Here is an 18650-nt window from a genome sequence, read left to right as displayed (position 1 = left end):
CAGCTGAGTTGCCTTTGTACATTTTCTTGAGCTGGGGATGTTGAGGAGCCAGACTGGCGTCACGGTTACCCTGGCTATCTAGTAGGGTGCCCCACAAGCCAGTATGGAGATGGGTATCTATCCCAACTAGTGCCTTTCAGTCTCTTTAAAATAACATATAACATCTGAAGTCCTCAAGGGAACAGTCCCCAGAATATTCATGTGCCAACAAGCTACAGCCAAGAGTAACAAGCTGTAACTCCTTCAAGTCCTCCATTCTCTTTCTAAGGAATTATTTGCCATTTTTATATAATTGGTCCTGGATATTATGTCTTTATTTTATGCAAATTGGAAAGCAGAAGTTACAGCACCCATGTTATTTCCCAAGAATTCACATACTAATAAAGACAGTTTGCAAACAGAAGCAAATGTCATTTTTTCATGGGCAGTTTTAGTGATGCATGCAAGTCACACAGCAAGACCCAAACTGCTGCAGCAATTACAGTCAGAAAGTTAAATTCACTGTTGGTTGCATTCTTAAAAATTAATTTTCTGGCTGTTTCCAATGAGTTTTGGTAACAAATCTTTGTCATAGTTTAATGACTGGATATTTTGAAGTGGTGATGCTCCTACATGTGAACCCATTTTACTCAGTGACAAGGGGTTAACTAAATTACTGTATTACAGTTGCATAAAAAGCACTGCAGACATTTAAGTAAACTTTGTTGAATTGGGAACACAGGAGCTGCCAAGCTGAACTAGACCCAGTGTCTACCTAGCTGACGACCCTGTCTCTGGCAGGAGTAGATGGAGTTGTAAAAACTTTGATGTGGGCAGATGTGTTGTCTTCTTTCATTACTGCTTCTCATCCTGATTTCTAGTAGCTAGAGACTGGTTTCAACATTACACCAGAGATTTAAAATCCCTTCTGATAGGGCTAGAATTAATTATGCTGAATCTTGATGTCTATGACTAGGTTAATAAGAATAAAGCAAAATGTGAAGTTTAAACAGTTTTTACTGAATTCATGTGGCTGCCTGATATCTACTGTTTAAAACCAGATTACATGCTAAATTAACTTAGTAGACATACTTATAGCATACAGCGGTATATTCAATACTGTTTTTTTGACCTAATAAGATCGCCAAGACAATGAAATTAGCTGCCTCCACCTTTTTCTTCCTCATTCTCTCTGGATTCTCCTAGCTGTTCACTTGACATCTTTGATCCCTTCCCTTCTTGACTAAAGCTTTTGCTCATGTTTCTCTGATGTTATATAGTCTAGTATCTGATGACTAGATGATTAGTATATGCAATTGCCTATTTTAGTTCATATCTATCTAAGCGCTATCAAAGGACCTATAAGCTTTACAGGTAAGATAACCTCAGAGTAATAGGACTTTGGTACTGCTAAATGGGGCTTAAAACTCAGCTACAATGCAGCTGCCATCCGGTTTCCACAGATCCCCTATGCATTATAATTAAAACGACCCTACGGCACATGTTCTACATTTTATCTCTTTGTTTAATGGCTTTGTGAGTTGTTTTAATCAACCCCTCTTACTCCTTATAACTTAGCTGACAGATATTCTTACATGAAGTGAAATAGCCAGATGATTTTAAAATAGTACAGCTCCACCACTGTGTACACCCCGCAGCAGCTACAAGGCTCCACGTGTATTTTAAGAAACCCCAATTCAAACAGTCATTCCACAACAAAGTTCTCAGTTTGTCCGAAACAAACTTGGGAGACTCTGAAGCAGGGCAAAGAAGCCAAGTGGACAGTGTATTTTTAAATGTTGTGTTTTCATGGTTAGCATGTTTTTGAGTTCAGAATCCCAAAATACAGTTGAATGGTCAGGATATAAACTGCTAAAGTGTGTTTTTCATAAAGTTAAAAAATAACCTACGGACATAACACGGACTTAAGCCCTCTGTGCTGCTTCTAGTTTTACATATCACTCCAAAGTAACCTGCATTCTTCAACTGATGAAATGTTCACATCCTTTTAATTATGTCAGTATTATTCTTCTACCGAGGAAACACATCTAATAAATATTAGAATTTAACAATTTAAGGACTCCACTCCATAGCACTTAATATAGTGATTATTTTCTTAAAGTTAATGGCAGTACTCAGATGAGTAAGGGCTGTAAGATCCAGCCCATTCATTTAACAACCTTAAAAGCATTCATTTCTTAGCCTTAATGGGAGAGAGTGGCAGACAGGTCTCCAGTCTGTCTGAACAGCTCTGTGCTCCAGGAGAGCAGCAGAAACCATTCCCTGTAAGCCTCTTCTGCCTCCAGGCTGCCTCTTGTTTGCCGATTCAAGCAGTCTTGCTCCTCTAAAACAGAGTTTTGCCACTCACTTCAAAGGGGGAGGAACCAGCACATGGTGAGGCTTTAAAATAACATCGTATCCCTCTTTGCACTTCTACCACACCTTTCCAGGGAAATTTCCCGACATTCTCCAATAACAATGGTAAAGCTTCCCAGTTTCTTAGTTAGGCATATTTTATATTCTGTAGGTGCTTAGTTACCTGGTGCAGAGGACAGAAGCAGCTAGTTTCATAGTATATGGCAACAATGCATGAAGAAATGTAAGAGGGATCATGTCAGAAGGCAATCCCACAGGGAGTGTAAGTGTCTACAGTATAAAAGCAGCATTTCGAATAGGAGTTTCCCAGCATTATCTTTTAATGAGTGTCACAGAGCATCTGTGTCTGCAAGTTGTCGGGACCCTCAAGAGACAGACAAACCCCAGTGTTTGGTCACCTTCGTTTCTCTGAATTACTTTATGCAGTGAATCATTTCATTATTCACTTTCTCTTAATGCTCTGGTGTTTTCTTCCCCTGTGCAAATACAGTCTACTGGGTTTAGCTTTCTCTGTCTCTCCTTCGCTTTCTCAGCAACCCTGCTAAAGTATGTGTGGTACTTCTGTCTTTGTGATCTTCCACCCAGATTTTCTACTCCTGTATCTTGGTGATAGCTTCTGGTGGGCACCACCATGCTGGTGCTGCTGCCCCTTCCCCTGTGTGTGTTCTGTCCATCTGCAGAGGTGAGCGGCTCTCAAAGGGCCAGATGAGAGAGCCTGAATTAGCTCCAGGTTGGAGCACTGCCCAGGCAAAAGGGACAGCCAGGCCCAGGCTGATAAACCTGAGATTTCTGTCTGTCAAATGGGCGATCCTGATCCCCGAGCGCTAAAGCTTCTGCTCCCGGCTGTTACAAGAACTGTGCTGAAAATGTAATTAAGAAACAAAGCATGAAATGTCTACGCTCTTGTCACGGCAAAGAGAGGTCTGGCCTCAGAAACAGAAGTGTTGCCCAGACCTTGGAGAGGCCTGCAGTCGAAGGGATGAAGGCAGCCCACCCCAGCCCCCTGTTTCGGCAGCTGTCAGGTCTCCTCAGCCCACACGAAGAGAAGCACTACAGGGCCGGGGGGGTGGTGACTTTGCTCAACCGCCTCTGCCTCCTCCCTCCCTCCCTGCTGATGCACTCAACTCAAACAGGCCCTGAGCCCTCTTCAAGTGGCTGGCAGAGCTGGTTTTTATTTTAGAAGCTTAATCTGGCCCAGATTCGGATTAATGATGGCGTATCCCTTCAACCACAGATACACATGGTCAGGACAGACAGTCATTTGGATTCTCCTTACTGAGAAGCCTGACCTCAGTACCCACATCTGATGTGTGTAAGGCCCTAGAGACTCAGCTGTCTGTGCTCATGTCCGTAGATTCGGATGGCACTCTGCCCAGCCACCAGTTGAACAAGTTCACAAAGACCTGGGTGCTAAACAATAATGACTTTCAATAGGCAACGACTACTGCATTCAGCGAGACCTCTTCTGCAGGAAACCACCCCCGTAGGCAGCGCTGCCATACTGGGGCCATATGCCTACACTTGACACCAGATGGATCTCAAAACAATACTTTGTCAGTGGGAAGAAGCGATCTGAGGAGTTCACAGGCATTTCTAGACTCCAAAATACCAGGTTATATTGCAGCAGGCACTCAGGAAACTCCTGGGTAGATTTTCTAGCTGAGCAAACACATGTGAAAAAGCTTGTGGCATGCTACTATAGGTCAGCCTAACACAGACAACAGCGGGCAATAAAATTAACTGCAGCTGAGATGAACAGGCAGATCCTTTTCGATGCTTGAGGGAATTGGCTTAGAGGGACTGGGAGCGGAGAGACAAAGCTGTGGTACTGCGGCTTAGCTAGAACCACGAAAAGGTGCCAAACTTATAGTCCTTTATCCATAGGAACTGAAGAATAGGGACTGGACCTCTGATCACCTATGCTTGTGCTCCTGAGGGATAAATAAAGACAAAGGCCAAAAGTACACGTACAATTTACTCATAAACTTTTGCTCTCACTCCTGCTCATCAGGAACAGCATTTAAAGAATCTAAGCACTCCCAGTCCCTCTGAGAGCTGCCCTACCTTCTTCTGGCCAGGCAATCAGGACACCATCTCCCTATGCTTGCATTGCTACACCCACTTATATGTGGCCCCAGAACAGATACGGATGATATACCTCAACTACAAAGACAGATTAAAATCACCATCTAGAAACAAAACAGCAACTTAATTATTAAATAAAGTCCTTTTTCCCTGCCAGACCAAGGACTGAGAATCAGCATGGGAAGTAGCGGTATCAGATCTGAACACTGGTTTGTCTGGTTTAGTGCCCTATTACATCCTTTTTGAACCACAAAAGAAGGTGCGTGATACCTTGAAAGAGGCAATTCTAGGGTGACTTTGCCCTGGCTACCAAGATACCTGAATTTGTACACTTAAATAGAGACTATGTTCCTTCCAAGAGTCTTGCTTATTTTTAGTATCAACTATTATGAATCTGGATATTTCTGTGTTTCACATAAATATTTAAGTATAAGTAATACTAATAAACAACAGCAGAGGGGATAGCAACAATTACAAGTTTTTCCCAATGAAATTTGAAAATGTACCTAAAACATGATTTATGTGTACAGAAACCTTTACCAAAGAGGTTAAGACTTAATTCTAAAAGCTTAATACCAAGACTGCTGCATTGCTTCCCCCCAACTCTTTTCCTATTCAACTATGAAATAGCATCTGAAAGATTTTGTGCTAGAGATTATTTGTGGTACCATACAAAATTCATCTTCTACTAAAAATAAAATAAAAGCAGTTGACATCCTTCACGTATTTAAAAAAATAAATAAAACCAAACAAACACTTCTTCAAACCAAATGTCAGAATCCTGTTTAATTAAAAAAAGGAAGTTTATACTTGGTTATGGTGTGTGTCGACATCTATCCCTTTGATTTACAAGAGTATGGACTGGAAAGAACAGATTGCTTTATTCAAGAGAAAGAAAGGAGGGAGGGGGGCCCAGTGTGACAGGAAAGAGTGTAGGCTGTATTAACTTCAGTGCTTGTTAAAACATGAAGGATTAATGGTAGAAAGGGAGGGAAGAATTGTGAATGTCTCCAGTTTAGGATCTTCAAAAATGTTTGGGGATTCTAAGAATGTCTCACTCAACCACATGAAAGCTGCACAGAGAGACTCAGCCACACGACTGCTCTAAATCCAAAGCTGGTATTGCTCCACTTATACCATCAAACCAATGGAGCTGAAATGTAGCCACAAATTAAATTTATTTTTATTGAAAAAGTACTAAGTCCTTAAAAAGAAGGAAAAGAGTATGTCAGGAAACGCAGCTCTTTCTTAGCTGAGTTTACAGGGTAGGTAACTGACATCTAACCTCAGTGCTGACATCTGAGCATTGCAGCAGAATCAGAGTGCTCTGCCCAAGTCTGCAGAAAGGCAACATCCAGCCTCATGCCTTCATTTTAAGCAGGGTAGAATGCTGAAGCTTTCTACTTTCATCTCTGTAACTGCAGGTTCAGGCTGTGTAACCACAAGAATAAAATAATCAGAAGAAAGTCCACAAGCTGCCTTGCCAAAAGGGAATCTGTACTTCGGTCCTTTTGGAAAGTGCATTTGCTAATATTATTCATTCAGTGGTGCTGTGATGACTCAGAAAAGCAGCAAAAATGCTTGCTGTATTGTAAAAGCAGATAAACATGATACTTCTCAAATGCGATACAGGGAGATCCTGCCTGCCTTTATCCATGACTGCAACAACCAATCAATTTGGTAACCCTGAACTACTAGACATATGTGCAAGCTTAAGAATACAGTCTTTGCTGAATATCATACCTTCTTTGTTAGACTGACAATGAGAGAATTAAAGCCTGGAGAAATAAGGAGCAATTTCATAACAACAGCACATCAAAATCAAGGTTTCTTTCCACCCAACTGCTTACATGCTAAGTACCCGAATTTGTCTGTTTTCTCTGATTAGGACCTGGCTGCTTATCAAATTGCAGGGCCTGATCCTTAACATCCATGTGCCTGCATGTTGGAGAAGCAAGCACTTCCTTGGTTTGTCTCTTTTATTTAGGTCATGATGCCACAACAGTTATACGTGAGCACTCTTTAATTGCTTTGATTAAATTATTCACAAGCCTGAAGTGACGTGCGTCTGCACTACCCTTGCAGACCTGGAGCTTTAGGGCATGGGTCTGCGTGTGGAGCTCTGAGACCTTCTGCCGTCCCTGCTCATACCACAGGCTGACCAGAATTTGGAGCAGATGGTAGGTGTCAGCTTCAGCGTGGCACTCTGGCACTCTGCTTGCATGCAGCAGGGCTCACTAGTTTCAGCACAGTATTAGCCAGAGGCTTCTGGACCAGAGCTGCTGTACCTGCAGCCAGCTCAGGGCATGGGTAATGGTGTCACTGCCTGCCACCACCCATAACTATAGCTGCAGGTTCTCTGGGACAGACTGCTTTGTTGATGGGTTTGTAATACAGTTCTTCCAAAGGCATCTCAGTCTGGTGAAGGTCTCTAGAACTGACCAAATAGTAACATGACAAGAAAAATTTACTTGGTGCAGTGGTCAGAAATGCCATTAGGTAAGAAGCAGTTCTTAAACTGAAGTGTTCAGTTGCTTTCTGAAAATACAGGGCTGGTAGCAGAATGTCCCTATCAATTACCAGAAATCCTTTAGAAATCAGTCATCGCCTACATGGGACGTTGTCTGGTGTGTTTCTACTGACACTTTCGATTCTGTTAACTAGTGATTGCTGTTTTCATACAGAGGGAAATTCCAAGAGATTTTAAAAGAAGATTTTATTGTTGAATTGCGGCCTGAATAATTTTCTAGTGATGAAACCTTCTTAATGTTCTGCACACATTTACATTTAGTCACTTTGACTTCTGTTTTAAAAAGCATCTCAAACACAAAAGGTAACTATCCATGCACCAGCTGGTTGGTGAGACAAAGGTATTTAGGTGCTGCAAAGTGCACTGGCAAATCCCATTGCCTGTCTTTCTTTCCATCTTAAGGCACCTAACCACATTTGTAAATCTAGCTCAAAATCATAGAATCATAGAATCATTCAGGTTGGAAAAGACCCTTGGGATCATCGAGTCCAACCATCAGTCCTACTCTACAAAGTTCTCCCCTACACCATATCCCTCAGCATCTCATCTAAACGACCCTTAAACACATCCAGGGATGGTGACTCCACCACCTCCCTGGGCAGCCCCTTCCACTGTCTGACCACTCTTTCTGTGAAAAATTTTTTCCTAATGTCCAGTCTGAACCTCCCCTGTTGGAGTTTAAAGCCGTTCCCCCTTGTTCTGTCACTAATCACCTGTGAGAAGAGACCAGCACCAACCTCTCTACAATGCCCTTTCAGGTAGTTGTAGAGAGTGATGAGGTCTCCCCTCAGCCTTCTCTTCCTCAAACTGAACAGTCCCAGCTCCTTCAATCCTCCTCATAGGATCTGTTCTCCAGGCTCTTCACCAGTGTCGTTGCCCTCCTCTGCACTCACTCCAGCCCCTCGTTATCTCTCTCGTATTGAGGTGCCCAAAACTGGACACAATACCCAAGGTGTGGCCTCACCAGTGCAGAGTACAGGGGGACTATCACCTCCCTACTTCTGCTGGTCACACTATTTCTAATACAAGCCAGGATGCCGTTGGCTTTCTTGGCCACCTGGGCACACTGCCGGCTCATGTTCAGTTGGAACATGAAAAATCATTGGAACAAAAATTAATGTCTTAAAAGTTTTGGTCTGCCAGCAGCCAAAATTCAGATTCAGCAACAATCAATTCATTGCTAATTCAGGGCAAGATGCAAGTCTTCTATTTTCAGCTTGGACACTGTTTGCTATGGAAAATGTATACAGTTTTTCTTCCAACAGTAAGTAATATGAGGTTGCAATTGTCACCATTTTTTTTTTTTTTTTTTCTCCCCTGCCAGGAAAGGGCTTATTGGACTGGACTTCTAATATTAAAGGGCTGTTTAACACAGATATCTACTCCAAATAAGGAACCTTAACCAAACCATGACCTCCATCTTGCTGTAGTGTGACCACCCTCCTGTAGAAGTGGTCATACAATCTGCATGTTAGTTCAGTTGTGTTTGGGTTTCATCTCGGCTCAGAAAATGAGTAAGATCAGCTACAATGAATGGTCTGCAGTAATTCATGAAGAGACAATAAAGAGAAACAAAAGATTTTACATTCAACTTTTCAGCTCCATTGAAATACTTAATTCTCTATTCCCTACAGACTCTAAAGAAATTTGCTTAAGGACACAGTCTTTGCAGAATTTTAGGGGCAGTTTAACTAAGACACCAACAATTGCTGTAGCAAATACCCCGAATGCTATGCACTAAGTCTTGAAAACTATACCCTGTGCATGATCTGCTGTGTATATGTTAAATCTACTGTAAATACATGCTGATAATATAATAAAGAATGAAAACTGATGCTTCCCTAATCTTTCTTCTTTAGCACTCATTTTGGCAAGCAGGGAAGAGATTGCAGCATTCAGTGCCAAAAGGTCCTGAAAGAGGCAGAGTATTTAGTATAGGACATGTTTTCAAAAGCCATCTCTATCTTCATAGCCTTAAAGCACTGTTTACATTTCCATGCTTTATTATACATGCACATGGATGGCAGAACAGAGATAACAAGATTAGAGTCAATAGTAAAAAAAAAAAAGAGGAAGAGTTCATGTTAGCCTGTTTTGGTCAATATATTAATCATCATATCTCTTTGCATTCCTACAGGTTTGGGGTTTTTTTTGGGGGGGGGGATGGGGGGGAGATGGTATTTTCAGTACTGCAAAATTAAATATAGATCTTGAGAAGCACCTACTCAAAACATCACACAAACCAAAGCCCTCTCTAAGCTTTGCAGTTAGGCAACTCCAAGAAAAAGCATCTATGAAGGTGAAGCCACTTCTATCTAGCAAATGCCTGGGGAACCTGACTGGGATGGACTAGTCCAGAAGTTCTGGTCACTTTTCCTGAATTACTTACACATATTCTGTGATATTACCTAATATAAACCACAGATATAGTCTTGGCAGCTCAGCCCCATGCTCATAAAGTGCCCCAGCCATTGGTCTAAGGACTTCAGCTTCTTGTTGCTGCACACCTCTTCCCGAGGCATTCTGCCTTCTGCTGGAACCACGACCTAGCCTCAGGAGCAAGGCTCGAGAGTCCCCATCCAGGCTGGTTCCCACCAAACATTATGCAAAAGCAGAAGAGATGCCCCAGAGTGTGACGTATGGGCTAGGCTTGCCTGGCATCTTGGTGTCCTGGAGTCTTCTCACAGAGAAAGCACAACAGATGATCACTTGATGGCAAGTTCTGGAAATATGAGAGTTGGGCTTTACAGAGCACACAGAGGTAGCAAATTCCAGACTTGGAGAACAGGAATAGAAACACAAGTTGTTCTTGAGCTGTGGTGGGAGCTTGGTGGTTTCTATGGCAGCAGTTCCCCAAACCATGCATTTGATCAATCAAACTACATGAAGCCACAGATGAATTAGAAGCCAGTACAGATGCTGCAAGAATAATTATATACAACTCAGTCCGTGAAGTTGGGCATAGTAGTCACAGCTGCTTATAAGAGACTTGCAGATAAATCTCAAGTGTAGCACTCAGTCCAAACACCCACATAAACACACAGGCCATGAGAAGCCAGGCACAGTCAAAAGATCGAACATATCAGACCAAGAACACTTTAAAGCCCCAGCTGAGGATAGAACTTATCCATATACTTGTCCATCTTTTCTCAGAAGTCCATGAACTTACTGTAGTAATTATTCTAAGGTCTCCATGAATTCAATGACTCAAAAGCCTACTCACAGCCAAGCAAATTGGTAAGTGCATTCCTAAACAGGCAATTTCTTGATTCAGGACTTCTGAGAACCAGTGACCTCAGGGAGGAAGAAAGGACGCCTTGACATTCAGCTGGTCCCGGAAAGACTCTGTAGAATTAGAGACAGTCACAACCCAGCTGACTTCTGCATAACCTCAGAGACAGGGAAGGGAAAAGGACTATGAGTGACAGAGGCAGACTCACTGAATTGCCAGGGTTGGAAGGCACATTTAGAGATTGTCTAGTCCTTGCTCAGAGCAGGGTCAGCTGGAGCAGATTGCTTATGACTGTGTAGCTGGGTTTTGAGCATCTCCATGGATAGAGACCCCATGACATCTTTGGGCAACCCGTGCCAGTGTCAGTCACCCTCACAGTAAAAGAGTTTTTTTCTTACATTTAAATGCAGTTTCCTGTATTTCAGTTTGTGCCTGTTGCCTCTTGTCCTGTCACTGGGTGCCACTAAGAAGAGCCTGGCTCTGTCCTCTTCACTCCCCCATCAGATATTTATACACATTGATAAGATCCCCCTGAGCCTTCTTTTCTCCAGGCTGAGCAGTCCCAGCTCACTCAGCCTCTCCTCGTATGACAGATGATCTGGTCCCTAAATCATCTTAGAGGCCCTTTGCTGGACTCGCTCCAGTATGTCCAAGTCTCTCTTGCAATGCGGAGCCCAGAACTGAATGAGTCTCTACTTACTGGACCTCTCTTTACTTAACAAAGACCCTGCAAGTCTTTGACTGACTGGAGCTCTGCCTGATCCTGGAGATAGATCACTTGGTATTCCAGGTTAAGGCTTGGGAGCAAAGGGACAACAGTATATCTTAATTTACTTGTTTCTAAGCAATTGGCACTTTGTACTCTGTAGTCTCTGTCACTTGGGCGAACTTCTATCAGTTCACTGTCAAAATAATTACAGTAATCTTTTCTTATCTTTTTGATTTAATTGTAGCTTCTAGTGAAGACTGACAGGCTATTATATTTGCCCAAATCCATCACTTTCACTGATGTATCATTTATAAGTAGTGTCACTACATAATTGGAAATAACTGAAAATTAATTAAACGTTGCACATAGATATGAGGATTGGGAGACTGAGAGGCACAGATAAACAGCTATCTAGTGGAAACACAGAAGATACCACAGGCAAGTCTGCATTTAAGAATGAGGGCAGGAACATGAGTTGCCTTTGCACTGTTCATGTCTCCTACAGTAAATTACTGTACAAATTCTGATATCAGTAGCCTGGCTCTGCACCCACAGAGCATTAGGGAGTAGCTAAGGCCACACAGGAATAGGTTACTACTTCCCCCTGTAGACCCAATTTTTAATCCCCCTTTCTCCAAACAAACCTTAGTTTCCTGAAATTTCACATCCTACTTTCCTCCCCTGCAAGGTTCTGCTATTTGGTTTCGGCTCTTTTTTTCCATTAGTAGTCTTGAAGAGGAGAAAGGAATGAGATAAGAGTTTTTCCAGTCTCAGGGTCAAAACCTTAGTTGCAATATATCAGCATAGTTATGCCAGCTTACATTTGGTGACTCCTTGAGTAACAAAGGACACATCTTGCTCAAAAACTAGCTTGCCTGGGTCATCCACTCTCACCAGTGATGGGACATTTTATAATGCAGCACTATACTGCCAGGAGGTATGGATTTATCCCCAGACAACTCATGGCAAACAGCAGTTCTGCACAACTCTTATTCATTGTTAACTCAGTCCAAATTTGACTTAGTCTATTTATTTACATATGTACACATGAGACAGCAAATGCTAGGCATGTTCTTCTCCCCATGAAATAACTGAGGATTCAGTGTATGTTCATGAACAACATGGAACTAAAATGGAATCAATATTTATCATCCCTACAAAAATACTAAACATTGTTATAAGAGCAGTCAGAATGAATTAATCATAGATCCTAATGCACCTTGGCATATTTTGTAGTAGAGATAATGAAAACACTCTGATCTCTCCAATATAACAAGTTTTTAAAAGCATATCGCTTCTTGCATGTAGGACATTTGCTTGCCATAGAATCACAGAATCACAGAATCGTCTAGGTTGGAAAAGACCTTGAAGATCATCCAGTCCAACCATCAGCCCAACATTAACAGTTCCCAACTACACCATATCCCTCAGCGGTAAGTCAACCCTACTCTTAAACACCTTCAGGGATGGGGACTCCACCACCTCCCTGGGCAGCCCATTCCAACGCCTAACAACCTGTTCTGTTAAGAAATACTTCCTAATATCTAGTCTAAACCTTCCCTGGCGCAACTTGAGGCCATTACCTCTTGTCCTATCACTTGTTACTTGGTTAAAGAGACTCATCCCCAGTTCTCTGCAACCTCTTTTCAGGTCGTTGTAGAGGGTCATGAGGTCTCCCCTCAGCCTCCTCTTCTCCAGACTAAACAACCCCAGTTCCCTCAGCCGCTCCTCGTACGACATGTGCTCCAGACCCTTCACCAGCTTCGTTGCCCTTCTCTGGACATGCTCGAGTAATTCAATGTCCTTTTTGTAGTGAGGGGCCCAAAACTGAACACAGTAATCGAGGTGCGCCCTCACCAGTGCCGAGTACAGGGGTAAGATCACTTCCCTGTCCCTGCTGGCCACTGCTATTTCTGATGCAAGCCAGGATGCCACTGGCCTTCTTGGCCACCTGGGCACACTGCTGGCTCATGTTCAGCCGGCTGTCAGTCAACACCCCCAGGTCCCTCTCTGACTGGCAGCTCTCCAGCCACTCCTCCCCAAGCCTGTAGCGCTGCTGGGGGTTGTTGTGGCCCAAGTGCAGCACCCGGCATTTGGCCTTATTGAAACTCCTACAGTTGGCCTTAGCCCATCGCTCCAGCCTGTCCAGGTCTCTCTGCAGAGCCTCCCTACCCTCGAACAGATCAACACTCCCACCCAACTTGGTGTCATCTGCAAACTTACTGAGGGTGCACTCGATCCCCTCGTCTAGATCATCAATAAAGATGTTAAACAGGAGTGGCCCCAAAACCGAGCCCTGGGGGACACCACTCATGACCGGCCTCCAACTGGATTTAACTCCGTTCACCACAACTCTTTGGGCCCGGCCATCCAGCCAGTTTTTCACCCAGCAAAGCGTGTGCCCATCCAAGCCTTGAGCAGCCCGTTTTGCCAGGAGAATGCTGTGGGAAATGGTGTCAAAGGCCTTACTAAAGTCAAGGTAGACAACATCCACAGCCTTTCCCTCATCCAATAAGCAGGTCGCCCTGTCATAGAAGGAGATAAGGTTTGTCAAGCAGGACCTGCCTTTCATAAACCCCTGCTGACTGGGCCTGATCATCTGGTTGTCCCGCATGTGTTGTATGATGGTACTCAGGATGAGCTGCTCCAGCAGCTTCCCCAGTACCGAAGTCAAGCTGACAGGCCTGTAATTTCCCGGATCATCCTTCTTATAGATGGGCGTCACATTGGCCAATTTCCAATCTGTCAGAACCTCCCCGGTCAGCCAGGACTGCTGGTAAATGATAGAAAGCAGCTTGGCGAGCACCCCAGCCAGCTCCTTCAGCACCCTCGGGTGTATCCCATCCGGTCCCATAGACTTGTGTGTGTCTATGTGATGCAGTAGGTCACTGACTGTCTCCTCCTGGAATGCGGGGGGGTCATTCTCCCAGTCTCTGTCTTCTGGCTGAGGAGGCTGGATTCCCTCAATACAGCTTGCTATTAAAGACTGAGGCAAAGAAGGCATTAAGCACCTCAGCCTTTTCCTCATCACTTGTTACCATGTTTTCTCCTGCATCTAGCAGGGGATGGAGGCTCTCCCTGGTCTTTCTTTTGCTGCTCATGTACTTATAGAAATATTTCTTGTTGTCCTTGATTGCTGAAGCCAGATTAATTTCCAGCTGGGCTTTAGACCTCCTGACTTCTGCCCTGCATAGCCTCACGGCATCTTTGTAATCGTTGTGAGTCCCTAGCCCCTTCTTCCAAAAGCGGTAAACTCTCCTTTTCTCCCTGAGTTGCAGCCAAAGCTCCCTGTTTAGCCAGGGTGGTCTTCTCTGTCGCCGGCTTCTCTTACAGCACCTGGGGACCGCCTGCTCCTGAGCCATTAAGACTTCCTTCTTGAAGACTGCCCAGCCTTCCTGGGCTCCTATACCCTTCTGGACCGTCTCCCAAGGGATCCTGTTAAGCAGGTGCCCAAACAAGACAAAGTCAGAATCATAGAATGGTTTGGGTTGGAAGGGACCTTAAAGATCATCTCGTTCCAACCCCCCTGCCATGGGCAGTGACACCTTCCACTAGACCAGGTTGCTCAAAGCCCCGTCCAACCTGGCCTTGAACACTTCCAGGGAGGGGGCATCCACAGCTTCTCTGAGCAACCTGTTCCAGTGTCTCACCACCAGTAGAGAGTTTCTTCCTTATATCTAATCTAAATCTACCCTCTTTCAGTTTAAAACCATTACCTGTCATCCTATCATTACACTTCCTGATAAAGAGTCCCTCCCCATCTTTCCTGTAGGACCCCTTTAAGTACTGCAAGGCTGCTATGAGGTCTCCCTGGAGCCTTCTCTTCCCCAGGCTGAACAACCCCAACTCTCTCAGCCTGTCCTCATAAGGGAGGTGCCCCAGCCCTCTGATCATCTTCGTGCCCCTCCTCTGGACCTGCTCGAGCAGGTCCATGTCCTTCTTATGGTGGGGTCCCCAGAGCTGGACGCAGCACTCCAGGTGGGGTCTCATGAGAGTGGAGTAGAGGCAGGAGAATCACTTCCCTTGACCTGCTGGTTACACTTCTCTTAATGTGGCCCAGGTTGGCTTTCTGGGTTGCGAGCACACATTGCTGGCTCATGTTGAGCTTCTCATTAACCAACACCCCTAAGTGCTTCTCTACAGTGCTGCTCTCAATCCACTCATTGCTCATCCTGTATTTTTGCTTGGGATTGCCTCGATCCACGCACAGGACCTTGCACTTGGCCTTGTTGAACTTCATGAGGTTTGCACAGGCCCACCTCTCCAGCCTGTCCAGGTCCCTCTGGATGGCACATCCCTTCCCTCCAGCGTGTCGACTGCACCACACAGGTTGGTGTTGTTGGTAAACTTGCTGAGGGTGCACTTGATCCCACTGTCCATGTCACCAACAAAGATGTTAAACAGCACCAGTCCCAATACAGACCCCTGAGGAACACCACTTGTCACTGCTCTCCACGGGGACATGGAGCCACTGACCGCAACTCTTTTGAGTGCAACTGTTCAGGCAATTCCTTATCCACCGAGTGCTCCATCCATCGCATCCATGTCTTTCCAATTTAGAGATCAGGTTGTTGTGCAGGACAGTGTCAAAAGCTTTGCACAAGTCCAGGTAGATGATGTCAGCTGCTCCTTCCTTATCCACCAATGCTGTAACGCCATCACAGAAGATCACCAAATTTGTCAGGCATGATTTGCCCTTAGTGAAGCCATGTTGGCTGTCACCAATCACCTCCTTATCTTCCATGTGCCCTACCATAGTTTCCAGGAGGAACTGCTCCATGATCTTGCTGGGCACAGAGGTGAGACTGACTGGCCTGTAGTTCCCCAGGTCTTCCTTTTTTTCATTTTTAAAAATGGGCAGGAACTTCAACATACTGCCACGACTTTTCAAATATGATGGACAGTGGCTTAGCCACTTCATCTGCCAGTTCCCTCAGGACCCCCAGATGACTCTCATCAGGTCCCATGGACTTCTGCCCTTTCAGGTTCCTTAGATAGTCTTGAACCTGATCTTCTCCTATGGTGGGCTGTTCTTCATTCTCCCAGTCCCCGTCTTTGCCTTCTGCGACTTGGGCTGTGCAGCTGGAGCACTTGCCAGTGAAGACTGAGGCAAAAAAGTCATTGAGTACCTCAGCCTCCTCTATGTCCTGGGTAACCAGGTCTCTCATTTCCTTCTGGAGAGGCCCACATTTTCCCTAGTCTTCCTTTTATCACCAATGTACCTATAGAAGCTTTTCTTGTTACCCTCGACATCCCTGGCCAGATTTAACTCTATCAGGGCTTTGGCCGTCCTAACCCGATACCTGGATGCTCAGACAATTTCTCTGTATTCCTCCTACGCTATCTGTCCTTTCTTCCACCCTCTGTAGGCTTCCTTTTTATGTTTGAGTTTGTCCAGGAGCTCCTTGTTCATCCATGCAGGCCTCCTGACATTTTTGCCTGACTTCGTCTTTGTTTGGATGCATCAGTCCTGAGCTTGGAGGAGGTGATCCTGGAATATTAACCAGCTTTCATGGGCCCCTCTCCCCTCCAGGGTGTTATCCCATGGTACTCTACCAAGCAGATCCCTGAAGAGGCCAAAGTCTGCTCTCCTGAAGTCCAGGGCAGCGAGTTTACTGTGTGAGCTCCTCGCTGCCCTAAGGATCTTGAACTCCACCATTTCATGCTCACTGCAGCCAAGGCTGCCCTTGAGCTTCACATTTCTCACCAGCACCTCCTTGTTGGTGAGAACAAGGTCCAGCATAGCACCTCTCCTTGTTGGCTCCTCTATCACTTGGAGAGGAAGTTATCAACACATTCCAGGAACCTCCTGGCTTGCTTATGCCCTGCTGTGTTGTCCCTCCAACAGATATCAAGGTGGTTGAAGGCCCCATGAGGACCAGGGCTTGTGAATGTGTCTACCGAGGGCCTCATCTCCTCGGTCTTCCTGGTTGGGTGGCCTGTGGCAGACCCCCACTGCAATGTCTCCTGTCCCTGTCCTCCTTTTAATCCTGCCCCATAAGCTCTCGGTCGGCTCCTCATCCATCCCCAGGCAGAGCTCCATGCACTCCAGCTGGTCACTGACATAGAGGGCAACACCCCCTCCTCATCTCCCCTGTCTGTCCTTCCTAAAGAGCCTGTATCCTTCCATTCCAACACTCCAGTCATAGGAGCCATCCCATCACATCTCTGTGATGCCAATAGGATCATCTCATGCCAGAATAAATGAGCTTTAGCTTTTCTTCTCTGATACTTTTCATGATAAAGGCAATCGTGTTTTAATAAAATGTCACCATATAGATCTACTTCGTGAAAGTTAAATCTATGGTATTTGTCATAATTTGTATTCTGTTATTATGGTGATATAATGGATTGTGATATTTTCTCAAAACACTAAAAATTACTTCATGTGGGTATTTATTACTAACAAAGGCTCACTTTTTATAATCACCATTATAGTAACAGCAAATATGATACCATTATGCATAGTAGTACTCATACAATAAGAATTACTGGGCAGTCTCTGAGGGGGCTGATAGAGACTCCCCTTTTTGCTGCTTTCCAGAAGACTCTCTGCCCCATGGGAAATGTCTTCTAATGATAATATCAGTATCTCAGCTAGTCAGCATGTGCTTCCTTTCCCTTTGTGGGAAGCAAGGACCGTTAATCATCATTAAATCTGTGTTGCCCAGATACAAAAGTTCTTTTCAGGGAAGTACTTGTCAGTCATCAGCCATGGGGGCAGAGGGCGGAAAACTGTTGATTTTAAACCTAAGGCAGAGGACAATTGTATCCCAGGCTGTAATAATGGATTGCTTGGTTTCTGGGGGCTTTCACAGCACTTTAGAAGAGTAACTGGTTTATATTTTGTGCCAGGTAACACAGAAAGAGGCTTCACTCCTCATATAGAGCTCCCACAGAGACAAAAATCATGAGGTGAAATAATTTTCTCGAATTTGGGCCAAATGTACTCTCCATTGCAAGTAGCTTGCACTGAGAACATTTACATAACCCAGACAGAAAAGTCATGCCTATGGCTGTTTATCCATCATTTGCAGTGCAGCTAGGGAATTGCATGGTATTTTATATCCTTTATGGAAGAAAATTCTGTGGAAGAATCCCAGTGACTTATTGATTTCACATCTGATCCCACATTTCTTATTCACCTAAAACTCTTTTAGCACTGGGAGTTTCAGATATACAAGACAAACTTTAAAATGTAATGTTCACATCAACAAAGGAAAGTTATGTTCTTTTTTCCCTTCCTTCCTCCCATTTTCTTAAAGTATTTTACACTAGGTCATGTTGAAATGTAACCAAATCAAGAATACTAACCTGTAAAACACCCTCAGGAACAATTGCAGGATTTGATGATTTTTTTCTCTGTGATTTTGGGGTAGTGTGATAAATTTGCATTTTTTATCAACAGAGTTTTTCAAAATTCTGAGTTGAATGAATAATGTCATGCGTTTATAAGTATCAATAATCTAAGCCATCTGCAAAGGAATGGTTTTGCAAAGGCATCTCTTTCAGGACACTCTGTGGATTTTGTCACTGCTTGAGGTTTTGGCAAACCATCAATATCACTATAATTTTCTCTTATGAAATATAGTTTTTGACCGACATCTTTTTTTTTTTTTTGCCTTAGCTAGCTAAAGTTTAAAAATACTGCATGTCTAACTCTGCAAATTCAAAGGCTAGGTTTTCTCCAAATTGCATTATTTGCATATTGCATATTAGATGCCAGTAATTCAGAAAGG

General features: G+C 44.1%; 1 protein-coding gene across 9 annotated transcripts in view; it reads right to left on the bottom strand.

Annotated features, from left to right (window-relative positions):
• DYNC1I1 (dynein cytoplasmic 1 intermediate chain 1) overlaps window positions 1–18650 on the bottom strand; it is a 200426-nt gene that overhangs the window by 52080 nt on the left and 129696 nt on the right. The window lies entirely within an intron of this gene.

This window comes from Strix aluco, chromosome 1 (assembly GCF_031877795.1).
Source record: "Strix aluco isolate bStrAlu1 chromosome 1, bStrAlu1.hap1, whole genome shotgun sequence".
Classification (NCBI taxonomy): Eukaryota; Metazoa; Chordata; class Aves; order Strigiformes; family Strigidae; genus Strix; species Strix aluco.
This window is presented reverse-complemented; position numbering and strand designations above follow the sequence as displayed.